General features: G+C 38.4%; 1 long non-coding RNA gene across 1 annotated transcript; it reads right to left on the bottom strand.

The window, feature by feature from the left end:
• Positions 1–517: 517 nt before the first annotated feature.
• On the bottom strand, positions 518–1,092 carry LOC124195036. Its single transcript, XR_006875109.1, has 3 exons — positions 973–1,092; positions 696–898; positions 518–636 (listed from the first exon to the last, which is right to left on the bottom strand). It is a non-coding gene; the product is annotated as an uncharacterized LOC124195036 (long non-coding RNA).
• Between the last annotated feature and the right edge of the window lie 15,728 nt (positions 1,093–16,820).

The raw sequence follows: 16,820 nt of genomic DNA on the forward strand, positions 1-16,820 counted from the left end.
AAAGTTGTTTAATTTTTTTCCATTATCAGGCCTGACCCTGATATCACCACCCTAGGAATGAGACACAAAATCGAGTTATTCGTCGTCGTGGGGATATTTTTGCAAATTTGTGCAATCAGGCGTGAAAATAATCTTTCAAAGCCCAATGATTATCCACTTCTTGCCGAAGAAAAATTTGTTTACTGTCCATGCAAGACGTGACAGCAGGAACTCATTCGTGAAGCTGAAAACCTAACTGAAATTATCTATAACGGAGCTGCTGGGAAAGAACTGCAAAAATGTAAACTCAAGTATTTTTCAAAGTTAAGCGTTTGATTGAAAAGCAGTGCTTTAACAGGTGCCAACTTGTTTTGAACAACGTAAACTCGAACGCCTTCAGCGATAAAGGTGCACAAGCGAGGTACCATTCGATGCAATCCCGGATCTGAAGTCAAACTTTGAAATGCTTCCTAAAAAGAATCAACATAGAAAAGGGTATTCAGAAGGAACCAACAAATATGTAAAGCTCTTACAGCTCGTCTGGCTTGATCGGAGCAAACACACGCCTCAGTAATTTCTTTATAGTATAGCTGCTGTTCAACAGACAATTGTGCTGTAAGCTGTTAACTTGTTTCTGTTTTAGGTTTGTTAATTGCCCTGAAAACCAAAGGAATATGAATTTGAACTGAAAAAATTAAGTGAGTAAAACGATTTACGTAAGAGCCTTTTTGGTCTTGTCCCCAATTTTAGCAAGTTTAGAGACTGGGTCAGAGTTTTCAAGCCGCTGTTGATCTTTGAAAAAGGAGGGGGGGGGATAATAATAAGAACTGGTGGTTTTGTTAACCATGTATCTCGCAAGTTCAAACATTTGACAAGTAAATTGGTAATGCTGCTCGATAATGGCAGTTGGTCATCAAACCTGTTCCAACCGAGTAAAACATTGACCCATTATAGGAATATACAAAGGGGAAACTGGATTTCAATTTATTCCACCTTTTACTGGTTCGTCAACAAATTTTGTCGTAGTTTCCAAGTTGGGTTGTAATTGGACATCCGTAACGGCAGATTGTCTTTTCGTCAAAGCCACCGACAGCCACTTTCCACTTTCTTCTTGTGCTGTTAAGCACTTCTCCGTGTGATAATACTCTTAAAACGCTTTGTCACTGTAAAAAATCACTCAACATGTTCACAACATTTGTAATTAGCTGGCCTTGATAGCAAAGAGCCAAAGAGAAAAGACTACAATTTTTACGCATCACAGTAGTTGAACTGTTGAACATCAGGTCGTGAAACTTGGCTTCTTTTGTTAACCGCTTTCTTGCGACTACAAAAACGACCAAAAGGTGGAGATTTCCCGTTCTTTTTTTTTGCAGGATACTGTACCTTACGATGGCGAAGCGTTGGGATTCAAATTCCTTCCAAGGCTCTTGTAGCAACTTTTTCCCTCCATATCAATTTTTCTCTCCTTCATGTTCCGGTATGTGGTCACTTTGTATAAATTCGAAGTAAAATGTTCGATATAACACGTAGATTTCAAGATCAGTTTCAACAGGGCTGAAGTGAGCTGGTCACATTCCTTTGCGTAGGCACAGTTGACTGTCGGTTTCTCTCCAGGAAATATGCCAAGACGAAAACGTCGAAAAAGAAGAGAGCCGAGACTAATATCCAACATTTTTTGTAACATACAGAGATGCATAAGAGGAAGCAGATGAAGTTGTAGAAAGAGAAGAAGAAAAGAGAGAAAGAGAAAGCTGAAGCGGCCTTGAAAACACATCGTAGACTGCGTACCATCCTTGTAAGTCCTTTATACCTTATTGTCATTTCTAAATATCAAATTCAATCTTAAATATAAGATGACTACAACGAAGAAAAGGACAGCGAGACCAACAGCGAAGACGACATTAACATAAAATATGTTGGGTAGCGTATGTATGTATTTCTCAATTTATATAGCGCACTATCGCATGGAACTGAATCCCGATCTAATGACGCTGTTTCGTTTCCAATTTGGAAGATGTGATTGCCCGTACGAAACTTTTAGCTTAGATTTTGAACTGTTTGCTAATAACAGCTCGCGCGGTGCTAGGCTAAAAAATAAAAGCAGCTTTCATGCTGCGATCACATCGAAATAATTCAAGTTAACACAATTCATCTTTTTTTTAGCAGATATAAGCTTTTTTTTTTCAAGCTAGGGCGTTTTCTTTTCTTGCTTGAAAAAATAAACCTTTAAACCAGCTTGAATTTTCCCCCCTAAATATATTTCCTAACTGTTAGCTAATTCCAGTATGGAAGTTTTAATCTAGGATTTCGCTCCACTTTGTTTAGCAGATATCAGCTTTTATTTTCCAAGCTAGGGAGTTTTTGGATCTGGCTTGAAATAATTAAGCTTGAAATCAGCTCGAATTTTTCCCCCTAAATATATTTCCTAACTGTTTCAGCTAATTCTAGTATGAAATTTTTAAGCTAAGGTTTCGCCCGGGTATTATCATTTTTATAACCTGTTTGAGGTTCAACTTAGCTTAGATTTTTATCATTTTTCTATAATAATTACTGACATATAATATACATTTCGAATAAATTATATGATTGGAGATTAGATGAAGATATTGTTTGAACTACGAAATAGTCAAAACAAATTTTGAACTAATTACGAAACCAAATAAAAACTAGGCATAAATTTATAATTAATTTCATTTATAGAATCTAGATTTAAAAATTTTTGAAAATGTATTTTTTTAATTAAAAATAGTTTATTTTAGTTCTTCATTAGTTTTATTCACCAGTCTATGTGAAGAATTATGAACATAACTATAATACGATCAAATATTTAATAAAAATAAATATATCAGAAAATGCCAGAGCCGGAGAACCAGCGACCATAAGTAAGTAAGTGCAGCAAATATGACTTGAGAAGTAAATGGATGGGTGACCCTGCATACAAAGGGAAATCGCGCGCAAAGAATCTTTTTCTCTTAGTTCTACTTTAGCGTGAAAATTTCAAGCTAACCTCAATCTAAGATTCCCAGCTAGAAAAAAAAGCTAAAACTACCCTAAAATTCCCAATGTGAAATTTAAAAATTTTGACTTGAAAATTTCTAGCTAAAACCACCTAACTTCGTAGCTAATTCTAGCATAGAATTAGCTAAAAGTTTCGTACGGGTGAACACATCACCGTATGTTTAACGTCATATCCTTGAAAGCAATCAAGGATCCCTGTGTTAAGCGTGCTGCCTTCCGTCGGCGCGACTGTTACAGGTTTTTGACGGGTTCAGCTGGGTTTCGAAACCAGAGCCTCATTGCCTTTTTTCCAAAGCGTTGACGCTCTAATCCACTACACCACCACATCCTCAAATAGCGTAATTATTGGACATATTTTTTTTCTATGGCACGTTTGCCCTTGACTCATAAGCTTGTTGTTGGTAAACTAAAATTTGTTTACAAAATGTCCTCATTCATTGTGTATTTGCTTTTATGAAAGTCTTTCGGATAATTTTCATTTTATTTGTGGACAGAAATGAAACCAATTTTCAATTTAAAAAAAATTTGAAAAAACTCGCGAAAACGACACCTGCTACCGTCGACACTGGCTACCCGACACTGGCTACCCATAAGGCCGACACTGGCTACCCCGACACCGGCTACCCGACACTGGCTACCCCCAATTTGCTACCCCTTTTTTGTGTTTTGATTACTAACATAAACACACAGTTTATCATGGGAATAAAGTTTTTGAAACAACAGACTTCAGCGTACGAATTCCTGGCATATCCATCACATGGCCCCGCACCATGACCGTCAACCCCTACCAGCCTTCCACGTGGACAAAGTTAGGTCCAACCTGCCCTAGATGCAGGTCAATTAGACATGTCCCGTCGCGATGCGTGGAGGCTCGTCATTAAAAGGAAAGGGGAGGGGCACGAAGTAACCCTCCCTCTCACCTGGATTCCTTATTCTAATTTTGATAATGCGCCAAGTATGCCTAATTCACTATCTTGACTGCTTTTATGTTTTTTCTTTTGGTCCCCACTTTTGGTTCGTCCTATACCTTATCTTAGTTCATCATTTTCGCCTCAAAATCCCCTATGCTAGTTTATTTTCGTATTTCAATCCCAAGTGCTGTCCTTCTAATTTTTTTTGTGTTGATTGCTCTTCACTGTTCCGTTTTATCATGTATTATAGAAGACACCTACTCTGTGAGTCACCTTCAAAGGAGACGGCTATTAGCTCCGCCCCTCCAGCAATGGCACCAACACCATCACCATCTACGCCACCAACACAATCACCATCTCCAGCCACCAATACCATGTCAGTTCCTTATCCCTTTGTCGACGCGAGCCAATAAAAGTTTTTAACCTCTAGAAGCCGCGTAAACAAGAATTAATAGGGGATTCCCCGTCTGGATTTGTCCCGACAGGCATTAGAAGTTTCCAAGCCGATATGTCTAGGATGTCCCGACGGTAGATAAAGGGTTATACTGGGCACGGCGAGTGATCTGGTAACCTCCGTTCTTGTATCATTGCTTACTCAAAAGACAATTCAATCCTTGTCAGCAGCCTCGAAGAGCCAGGCACAAAAAACGGCGGCTCCAAAGCAAACGGTAGGTAGTAAGAGGAAGGCATCTGCTTTGCCCCGATCCTGAATTTACCGGTTTTGCTGAGTCCGATCTCGCCCAAGCCAACAAAAGGCAATGAGCTAGTCAGTCCGAAGACCACGACAAAATCTGAAACGTCAACCGTCAATTTCGCTCCAGCTAAACAGTATCAGGAGTCGGAGCTCATTCTCAAAAGTTTTGACGAGGAGAATCCTGGTGTCATGCTAGTGAAGATCCAAAAGACCCGAAAAAAATCAACCCACCTTTGAAAAAGTTTGTGGAGGCGGCGAGCAAATAGACGGCACGACGCAAAAGCCTCAGATCCAAACCTGTAAATTTTGAGGGCCCGTTTGGATTGACTCAGTTGTTTGATGATCCACAAGATCTACCGATTGGTGGAGAGGACGAGCTCCTCAAGAATACAAACCATTCCCAATCTTACCGGGGTTAGAAAAACTTCATTTTGCAATTGCGAACGAATTTGAAATGTTGCAATGTTATATGTTAAGCTTTGTTAGAAAGGGATTTGAGCATCTGTTGAAGTTTCAAGGATCTGTTTAAAAAACATATACTCGCAGATGAAAATTAAAATGTGTATTATTTACGTTTATGTCTTGCACTGGCATAACACTATGAGGGCTCGAGTTTAAGTGTTATTCCCAGTAAAAAATCAATGAATGGATTTAATCCATGAAATAAGCGAATTGCAGCGGAAACAGAGGAAATAATAAAAGAAAAGTAAAAAATTCTTTTCTATAGCATACCGGCATACCAACGCAGTTTAGCGTCCAAATCCGATTTTTATTGCAGATATCGGAATAGGTTGGCATCATATATAGGCGAAGTCAAGATTCCACCGTTGGCGGATATCGGGCAGTCAGTGTGTTAGTTGGGAAAATTTTTATTCATACTTGACTTGGCTGCAGATGCGAGTTTATCAAAGTTTGGTTTCTTCATTGTAATTGTGATTTGTTAATTTTTATCAGTAAAATCAACGATATTTTTATACCATTGCCACTGAGAAATTGGTTTGACCTAAGTCCGCACCAGACACCCTCAATTTTTTCATGGATTATCAATATTGGATCACACAGTAAAAATATGTCGCATGGCTTGTCCCTACCCACGGCATGACTTAAGGATATGGGGGACAAATGATAGTATTCTCGAACAAAGAATTTCCTCCCGTTTCGCCACCCCAAAATCGGAATATTGCTTTGCGCCATTCTTCATAAATTTCTTGCGTGCAGTCTGTTATCCGTTGCTACGCTACGTTGTTATCCTGAAATTTCCCTGGTGTTGCCACATGACTCGTACTGACTCTATTCCGTTTTCAATTACTGTGCAGCGTACAATACGCGTTTTTATGCGGTGACCATCACAACGATTTGATTTTTCTACTGAAATAGAAATTGTATTACAAAACGTCGTTGTTTATTTATTCATTTAATTAAATTCATTTTAAAAGATAAAAAAATAAATGAATGAAATGTAAGGCACAAACACAAAGTACTCATATATTGGAGGGGAAAAGGTACACATTTTTGCATCCTCCGTCCAAATTCTGGGAGAGGATTCAGAAAATAAAATAAAATAATAATTGCTTCTTTGGATGTCTTTGTGCAAACTGTACTCTAAAAACCGAGAAAAACTCCTGCCGCGTCCAGCTCCTTGGTTTTTTTAACAATTTTAACAAAAATTTTAAGAAATATCGTCGACATACCGATGGCTTAGAAATTTATCACAGAGATAACCATAAGACCAAACAAATTTTGTTTTAAAATCTTTACTCACACATAGCACAATTCTCTAGCACTGCGTCCGTGACGTGGAGACAAATTTTCCCATCGTCAAAAACGAATGCTAACCGATTGTTGGTTTTTAAGACTCCATTCATTTATCCTTGTTTTACAGCAATAGAAGTTATGAACTAGCTGAAGCTTTATGAAATATAAAATAATAATGAAATTAACAACGAGATTAAAAATGAATTACTGATGTTATGGCGTATTCTCGTGATGGTCGTCTGCTATAACAACAAAAAGTTGTTGTAGATAACATCAGCCTCATTCTAGACTTGATGACAACAGCATCAATATTTGCCCGTCAACCATACCAAACAGGTCCGTCAATTAGTCTTTCCTGTAAAAAGGTAAGACAATGTATAATAAATCAGACAAAAGCAAGTACCACGAAGAAATAAAAAAATGTGAACGACAATGATGACAATGATACTCATGGTCGTTTCGGTGAGCAGGGGCTCAACCTTCGTTGAATCTTCCTGAGCAAACAGCATTCTTCCTCAAGGAATAGAACCATGAAACCAGATTCCGAGAAATAACCTAATTCTATCCGCGTTGTGGGAGCAATCTTGGACATTGTTGGTCACATATAGCTCCTTGGATTTGATCCATCGCGAATACTAATTTGAATTTGTTTTTATTTATCGCAAGCCAATGCGGTTAGTGATGTGAAAAAGACGTTTATGTGACGTAAAGAGACACCGAGGAAAAACACGCGAGGACGAGTCACTGTTTATTTAACGGTGCCAGTTGCGTGCTTAACATGTGTTTCCAAGGGGAAGGGTTAAGAAGTTTCCGATTCCTTTTTTTACTAGTTTTTTTTGTTATCATGTGTTTTTTTAACGTTGCAAAGTATTCGCAGTAAAACCTCGTGTCACTTTTCGATTAGTGCGCACCTTGGTGGTGGTTAGCAAGACTGTACTTTCAATTTTTATTGATTCAGATTATTATTATTTCGTTGTTATGTGTTTTACTGAAGTCTGAGAGTCAATTTAATGGAAACAAAATAAAAAGCTTTCTCAAATATATAATGTAGTTCTTTCATCAGTTGCAGAGGATCGTGACTTTTACTGCGGAAATCTGGAAGTTCTGAAGTGTCACCGTGTCCTGGTTATCCCTCTAAGACCTTACAATTATGATTACAGCGTGTCTTAACTGTTTAAGTTAAGGTACATGTTATTCAAGTTTTTCTTCGATGCCATGGAATACCATGCCTTTAATAGAAAATTGATGCCATTCGTCTGTATTTATGAAGAACATCCATTAAGCATAAATAAAGCAGAACCCGCACCCCAGCTTTTTCCAGCTCAAATGTCCTAACAACTGAACGTCGCACCCCAGACTCCTCCCTTATGTATTGAGACAAAATTCCCAAACAACAAATGTTACTCCTTCTTCTGATAAGATTTACCTTGTTCTAGGAAATTCCCGTGGAACAGGCTGGGACGGTCGCACCAGACTTGATTAATTTGTTGATATGCTTCAAAGAGCTCCAAGGAGACATTATGTTCACAAGCAGTATGAGAGATAAAAATATGCCAAAAGACGTCGACAACGTCGGGCCAACAGAGTATGCGGGGTTGATTGGAAAAATACAGCGCGAAAAATTTAAAAGGAAAGCTCAAACCTTTGTGGGAAGAAATCTTATTATTTAACAAAGAAGACAATACAACTACTTTAAAGACACATAGTCGTCATGAGACTTCTAGCTTAGGTTAAAGTAATAAAAAAAATGGAAGATTTGCAGTAATGTTGTTGATAGCAGCTTGAAGAGAGACGGTGTTATGTGCATCATGTGCAAGAAAATAACTCGTGTGTTTGCACTAGACGAGGGTTTTATCAACTTACGGTTTCAGATGGCCGACTTGTCAACTATCTGGTGAGTTTTTAGTCCGGATTTTTTAGAAGAGATAGATTGTTAAGGAAGAGGGGAACCAAAACTGGTAAAGGAAAGGACCAGGGAATTGGTAACAAAGGGAGGCACAAGCAGAGAGTGGGTTTTTTACGAATGGAAGAGAGGATGTCGAGATTCTTAACCTGCAATCCGGAGAGGGGTGGAAAGAAGGTGAAAGATGGAACTAATGATGCACATAGCTTCACACAGGGGTATCTCTGAACTGACAGGGACGTGACCCGTAGAGCACTCAGTACATTATGTAGATGGGTAGTTAGTTCACCGAATTCTGAGCCAAGAAAACCACTAATAATGTCCTATGTCCAGAATAACCATGTTGTCAATTGACATCACACAGAATTGGTAAGAGTCCGTACGACGATGGTAACCAGAACGTAGCCACAGCACACATGATACAGAAAGAAGCATACGCTCATTGTTGTCCAAGACAAGGACATAAGACGAACTCAGCCACGGAGGGAATGTAGAGGCAGGATAGTTGAAGTGTCAACTTCTTGCTGACGCACGATGCTGGGGCGATCCGAGCTGAGGACATTGCCGAATGGGGAGTTTGACTGCGGTACATCTGTCAAACGATTATGCAGGTGTCCTAAGGCTGGCTCAGGGAGGACAGAAACCTTTTCAAGAAGTCTTTATGCAGATACGCTCCAGATATTGCTTCTACACTTCTGGATAACAGCAGAGTGTAAACTGCATGCAGCGAACTGTTGTGACATTGGCACCGATTTATGTGGGAAAAAGCAAAATTATTAATGACGAAATAAAACTGACTACTATATGTTAAAAAAACAACAGAAAACATGTAAAGGAAGCAATTATAGTAATGTAAATTTAATTTAAAATTTAGATTGATTTAGAAATGCTTCTGTCATGGTGGCATCGCACAAGAAGAAGCTTTACCTCATGGAAAAAAGCCATGAAGATAGGAAAAGACAAAACTCTACCACGTCAGTCTGAGTTTAAAGAACTTGCTTTCATGTACAATAATTAAATCAACAGTCTGGAAGATCTGGATATCTTTTATCTCTAGAAATTAAATATTTCAGATGTGTATGCATTATGCAAACGTGCGTATGAATTTTCTCCTAACGTTGTATTAAGTATCAAAGAAATGGATGTCAAATCGTTATTAGTTTGAACCACCTCTAGACCTACGGGTTATTACTCAATCTATTTTAAAAATGTATCTAGGAAAAAAAGGCAATCCCTCCCAATAGGATAAATTAATGATAGAGTAATATTGTTAGTCCTAGGTTTTTTTTGTTAAAAACAGTTGGGCTTGCTAATTAAACTAAACCACACAGACAATGGCCTTTTTCATGTGTGATGTGTAAGCTATCTTGTTTATTGTCTCATTTGTAATATAATTTACATATGTGATTTCAAAATAGTATTGATTGTTGGAGATAACATATTGTTTCCAACTTAAAGCATCCCGTATACACTTGAAGTGGATTGCAGGATTACAACCTTATTTTGTTACGTCACTGCTTCTCATCGCTTACATTGAATTTGTTCCTCTACTCAACCAGCAGATCCATGACAATCACGATACGTTCGAGTGATCAAAGAGTACGTCTCTAAGTTCAGCATCAACTGTCGATCAGGTTATTATGACAACCAATATTAGCTTTTCTCATACATTTAACGACGTGCTATTGCTTCCAATCATTTTTTTTTCTTGCTTGTCAGGTTTGTGATAATTCAGAGGTTATCGTCTAATGAAATATTGATTATGATGAACATTAAAAACTAGAAAACTAACTCAGCCTTAAAACACAGAATAAGAAGATCAAGAAGGAGAACAAGCTTTCTTTTCTCTTGGTTCTTTGTCTCTTCTTAGTTTCTTAGTCGTTTCTTTAACGGTTGTTAAAAGCTAAAGCAAACACCAACGTTGTTGAAGAATCTTCTACACCCCATTGCACATACTGTCCCGTAAAGAGTGTTCCGATAATTTCGGGTGGTGTCAGGAGAGTTTTCGTGTGCTGCTTATCGTTTATTCATTATCACTCGAAAAATTTGGAACTTTGGACTCTGGGAAGACGGCGTTGGAGCCATTCGCAGATAATGGTGAAACTTTCAGTGGCTGTTCACACTGTTTTTGGGAAAAAAAGATGAACTACTTCATTGGGAAGTTTCTACCAGTCGTTACGAACCAACAATTCCTAGGTTGCTTGATAATCCCAATTGACATTGGTATTGAGCTAATTATTGGTAACCTGGAAATAACAGACGTAGCATGCTTCTTTCGTAGTAACATTGCACGAAAAGACGGTATTACCCTAGGGAAAGTAGCAATGAAATGCGTGAAGAGCAATTGATTCAAAAAACAAAACCTCGTCAGTCTCACATTGAATAACTTGCCTTCACGCCCAATAGTGAAGTTAACTGTAAAGAAAACTGGATATTTTTTCACTCAAGCCAGAAAAGTTTTTGAATAATCAAGCGTTATTCGTCTGTAAATGTATCTAAAGGAGGTATGGGTTTTTTCCAAAAAACTACGTCTTGAAGGCCTTGTACAAAGTTAATCTTGGTCGCGGATTGCTTGACTTCCGCGCCTTCAAATTCGCCATGTACTTTTTTGAGCTATTTCGTTCTGCTGAGTTGATCATTTGAGATGAACAACGTTTAACCTTGTCTAATTCTAAAAGACAAACTTATCTCTAATCCTGGGAAATCAGAAACTCATCATGGATTGAAGATGTGAATACAGTATTTTAGGTTTCAACACTTATATCCCTGCCTGGAATTCGTCTGCAAGTACTTATTGGAGATTCATAATCTCAAGCAGCATGATGCAGCCAGGAAGAAGGACGAAGAAATCCATCTGATCATTCATATCCTTAAATTGTTGGATCTGTGACCTAAAACTGGACAACAAAGAAGCTGGTTTTGGGTCATGAGATAAGCATGCACCTTTACAATTATGAAGTATCCTATCTTTTCAAAGATAGTAAGGAGTACAAAGGAAAACCGTCTGATTTTTATTTGTTTAAGCTTTTGCTGAGGTTGGGTTCCAATACCAACGCAGTTGATACAAATTCTCTAAGCCCACTACATCTACTGGCCCAATATGAATGCGAAGACACATTTTATGGGCGTCAGATATATTTTAAAGCCCGATCCGAACAGTTGACATCACAAGAAAAATTCTGGATGGGAATTTTGTATAGGAGCAACGGGATTACCGAGGCAAGTCGGCGTTAGAATTCTTTTCACCATACAACGTCCGTCAACAGTACTCCGTCAGTCAGGCTTATAATCCAGAGATTCTTTCAAGAAATTCCCACATATTGCAGGCCACAACAAACACCAATTTTTTAAAATCTCCTCTTCTGAAGTGATTCGTTTATGCAATCGTCCCTGGATGCAAGTCTTTGTATGTAAAATGATTTTCTTTAATAAGTTATAATTGAAACGACTACAAATTTTTGCTACAGTTTTCTGTATGTTGTAAATAAGGCGTAAGATTATGAACTTGAAGTAGCTGAATTCGAACGTCGTTTTCCATTTTATCCAAATTAAGGAACTCAAGACAACTGAAGGAACAGAGCAATGTAATAACTACATTGGATTGTGCTAAACGGTTGTCATACTAGACGTCAATCAATCAAATATAAAAAAAATTTAAATTTTAAATTTTAAGCATATTCACTGCGGATTGATTTCTTGTCTTTTCCTTTGTAGGACTTAACTTTATTTTTATAATTTATTATAACTAACGTGTGGCTTTTGAAGAAATTTAGAATTGTTAAGTTCATTTTGAACTAATAAGCTTGATTTCTTCAATCTTTTGAAGGTATTTTTCACATAAGAAATTTTTATCTGTTTTTGTGGTAAAAATTTTCCGTTACAAACCAGTGAGAGGATACTACCAGAATCCGAGCTCAGAAGAGCGCACTAAGAGTGGATTTAAACACGAGCTTAACGAACTTTAAGAAAAGCCACAATATATTTTGAGTGAATTCAATCATAATTTAAAAATAATGGTAATAAATATTTGTAACATTTCTTATAGGAATTAACATGGATTTGGATTCTTAAGCCGAAAAAAGTCATAACACCAGAAGATTGTCAACCAAACTACTCAAGAAAACAAGACAAAAGTGATTATTCGTGCCACGAATAATTTTTACATTTGCAGTGAAAGCAAGTCACCAGCCGGTCGATGAATTATTTTTTGTTGTAATGGTATGAGCATCCAGGCTCTGACTGGGATAATGCTCATTTCATCGAACCTTTTGGCAATAGTGTATGCAATGTGTGTAGTTAAGTTTATTTATTTATGTCCAAAAGGATGTTCCCGGTCGTGGTTCCGCGAATTTTCTTAATTTTAATTTGCACTTTCAACGTTTTTTTTCGATGGTTGTCACTGCCGGACAAATGGCGGCTGCCCTCTCGATGACCGGTGTCACTCCCTAGGAAAGGCAGGTTCAGAATATCCTCCACTCCCTTCCTCGGGTAACAAATTTTGCGGTGTAGTGTTTTCACCATCGGGAGCTCCAGAAGTACCTCCAAATAATCTTTCCCGAACTGGTGGTGGGGCAAGAAAGGCAATTCAACCACATCGTTGCCCACCACCCGTGGGTATTTCAATTGGTAACTTAAAACAAAAATTTAAATATTAATATTATTGAAGGGCCCGTTTGGAATGGGCGGGAGGAAGAGTTAATTGCCATTGCAGACGCCGTAGACCGACGCCGAAACAACCGCCGTTGCTAACCTATATCCGATGGGATAAAGAACAAAACTTGGTTCGCACAGCAAAGAATAGGAAGCAAGACGTGGTGGAGGAAGCCAAAATACAGCTAGTAAAACAACTAAGGTCGGTGTGGTGCGGTGTTTCCACCATCGGTAGTTCCAGAAGTACCTCCAAAAAATATTTCCTGAACTTGTGGTGGAGCAAGAAAGGCAATTCAACCACATCGTTGCACACCACCCATGGGTATTTCAGTTGGTAAGTAAAAAAAAAATAAAATACTAATTAAAATTTAAAAAATTGATTGTTAGGTGAATACCAACTGTACTAGTAAAGGTAAAGGGAAACGACTAAAAACAACAAATACAGCCATAACGGGTGGGGGCTTTCACTATAGTGATGTTTGCACCCACAAAAAAGTAAGCTAATAAAAACTTTTTCAGATGTATTTATAGTAATTAACAATCAAATCTTTTTTTTAGGAAACTAAGTACGTACAACACCGCTTGAAAGATATTCACTTACACATACTGTGGTTACTAATCCTTTTTAAGTTTTGTGATTTCAAAATATTCAGCCTTTGAATAGAAAGAAAAATATACTTTTCTTTTTTAAAATAAATGGAATGTAATACGTTCGTCAGTGATGAGTGACTATAATTAAGAAAGAATAGTGCTAACACCAAAGTATCCGATAGCGTCCGATAGCAACTGCCAATTGCGTGCCAGTAGCGTCCCACTCGATTGTGTAGATTCCGCCGTGATATAGATATTAGATTCTGATACAGCTCAAAACTATTTCTTTTTTTAAAAGTTGCATGCCACACGATAACCGTGCCATCATCAGAACCACTGTGAAAACGTCGCTGTAAGAATTTCAAGCAACCACCACTTAAAAGTAACCAAAAATTTGAAGTCACCTTGCCAGGTATTTGCTACACAGCTATCCCTCCTAATTTAAGAAACACCTGGTCCAGAGGAAACAGCAGGATGCCATGAAATCGCGTTCATCGATCGATAATGACCATTCAATTCCTTTGGTTCAGAGCTAATTCTTAATGCATCTTTCCAAACCTGAATAATAGAGAACTAACTTTGTAAGAACCAACATTAAATAATGTTTCTGTGTAGTGTGTATGTGTGAGTTTACTTGAAGCGATGAATCCACAGACAAAGTTGCTAATACATTTGAACCAGGATTCCAGATGACTGATTTTACCCAACGCTAAATTGAATCGCATTTTAAAATTTTAAATAATAGTGAACAATTACATAACATAGGCTTACGGGATGATCGGAAAGAGTTCGCAGTGGATGGTCATGCCCTACTCGATGAATGAAGATGAATCCATAATAAGCGTAAGACACGAAAATATTTGTATTTATTTTCCAGTCAACATCGCAAATTGGATCTGAATGGCAGGTGAAAACTTCAAATTTTATTAATGATAAATGTTTGCAGCTAGGCTGCAAACAAACTCATCTCTACAACGAAACATACAATTTTGCATCGGAAACAGCTTTTTCCCTGAGAGATTTTTAAAATTCTTATTTTAAAATTCATCATTAAAAAAAATTGATTCTTTTTTTTATGAAAGGATCATTGAAGGGCCTGGTTGGAATGGGCGGGATGAGGATTTAATAGCCATTGCAGACGCCGTAGACCGACGCACACACAACCGCCGTCGCCAGGCTATATCCGATGGGATAAAGAGACAAAAAACGAGGTTCGCGCAGCCAAGAAGAGGAAGCGAAACGTTGTGGAGGAAGCAAAAATACAGAGTAAAAAAACTAAGGTCGGTGCGGAGCAGTGTTTGCACCATCGGGAGCTCCAGAAGTACCTCCAAATAATCTTTCCAAAACTGGTGGTAGGGCAAGAAAGGCAATTCAACCACGTCATTGCCCACCAACCGTGAGTATTCCAATTAGTAAGTAAAAAAAAATATTAATGAAATTTTAAAATTGATTCTTTTTTTTTGGAAAGGATCATTGAAGGGCCTGGTTGGAATGGACGGGAGGAGGAGTTAATGGCCATTGCAGACGCCGTAGACCGACGCCCACACAACCGCCGTCGCCAACCTATATCCGACGGGATAAAGAGGCACAAAACGAGGTTCGCGCAGCCAAGAAGAGGAAGCGAGACGCGGTGGAGGAAGCCAAAATACAGCTAGCAAAAAAACTAAGGTCCAGCGCGAATAGTTCGAGCGTAAACGCCGACGGATTGAAGCTTCGCAGCAGGTCTTAATTCAGGGTAGTCGCATCAGCCTGTCGACGAAGAGGCTAGAGCGGCTGTACGAAAGCAAAAAGAGAGACGTAGAGCAATATGTCCATTGGAGAATACATGGGCAAAGTCGGCTGGCTCGCCCATCACCGAAGACGACGGCGTACGGATCATTTGTGAAACACCAGAGGTGAGGAAATCTTGTTTGGTATCGTACAGCCGCTCTAGACTCTTCGTCGACAGGCTCAGGTAGACCTGAGTACGGGTCTGTTTTTCACACGAAGCGGAAACACGATACTAGTTTGTTGCTTCAAACACCAACTGAAGCCCAAATAACTAACCCAGCCCTTAAACAGAATAAGAAGATCAAGAAGGAGAACAAGCATTGCTTAAAGGTTGATCTTGAAATGGTTAAGCATCACTTGTTTGTGTTTGTCAACTGTACAGTAAAAAATCCAACTTTCAAATTTGGTTTCAGGGATAATTTGACACATGTTGCATCATTCGATTTTTCGAAATGTAGACCGAGTGAAAAATTTTTCAACTAGGTATGAAATAAGCATGATTTAATAAGTAGTTTCTATTAATTATTTATCATTTATAACCTGGAAATGTTGTTGGAGTTCTTTAAATTGTCTAATTTTCATTGGCGATACCATAATCAGGAGTTCAGGATACTAGCCTATTACAGAATTTCTATAGGACATTTCTCACATTATCTTGAAGCCCCCCCCCCCATAAAGAACCCTTTCATTGATCTCATTTTCTAAAGTTATTCATCTTTAAAATTGACTCTGAGACGCAAGCCTTTTTTGTAAAAGGTTTTGACTCCTTTGAATATATTTGTCACCTATTTGCGTTAGCACTCATCTCCAGGACACAAAGAAGTGAAAGACTGAATACGTTCCCAACTACGGCTGAAAAGATGCTCCAGGGCGATGCTCGTAACTGCCACCAGGTTCGCACTCTTTTCTCCCCTATTCTCTACAAGGGTCAGATCTGCGCATGCGCAGACTCGGTCACGTGGTCTTAATCGATCAATGGGACAGTTTCTTTTGGTCTGAATGGTCCCTAACTTTAGACCACGTGACCAAGCCTGTGGGTATCTGCTCATGCGCAGATCCAACCCTCGTCACCCAGAGAAAAGGGGAGATCCCCCCACTTTAAAACGGACCCCACGCCATTTTTGGTGGGTGGTCCTTTAAATGTGATGAATTTTGCTCTTTTTCCCCCCTTTTTTTCTTTTGCCTCTGTCTTTTGGCTCTAAGGGCAAAAGAGGGGGTATAGGCAGCACAAAAAAGGGTGAAAAGGGGGGAAAATGAGCAATGTGTGCTACACTTTATTTGTGTGCGTTCTATTTATTTTTAACGTTGTGCGTTTTTTTAACGTTTGCCACCGTGTTACTTGTGGGAATACGTAATTTCATCAGGCACCTAACTAATAGTTATAGTGTTAGACACATCCATTGTAAAATTGCTAAAGCGAGCAGAGCTCATGAGGAACAATTCACATTTTTTGTAAAAATAAAAAATAAATGTGAAACACTAACTGTATAATCTTGTAATCGAGCACTTTTATAGTAAGCAAGTGATTTGATAGCTGACAACGTCAAAT

Source organism: Daphnia pulex, chromosome 5 (genome assembly GCF_021134715.1).
Source record: "Daphnia pulex isolate KAP4 chromosome 5, ASM2113471v1".
Taxonomy (NCBI): Eukaryota; Metazoa; Arthropoda; class Branchiopoda; order Diplostraca; family Daphniidae; genus Daphnia; species Daphnia pulex.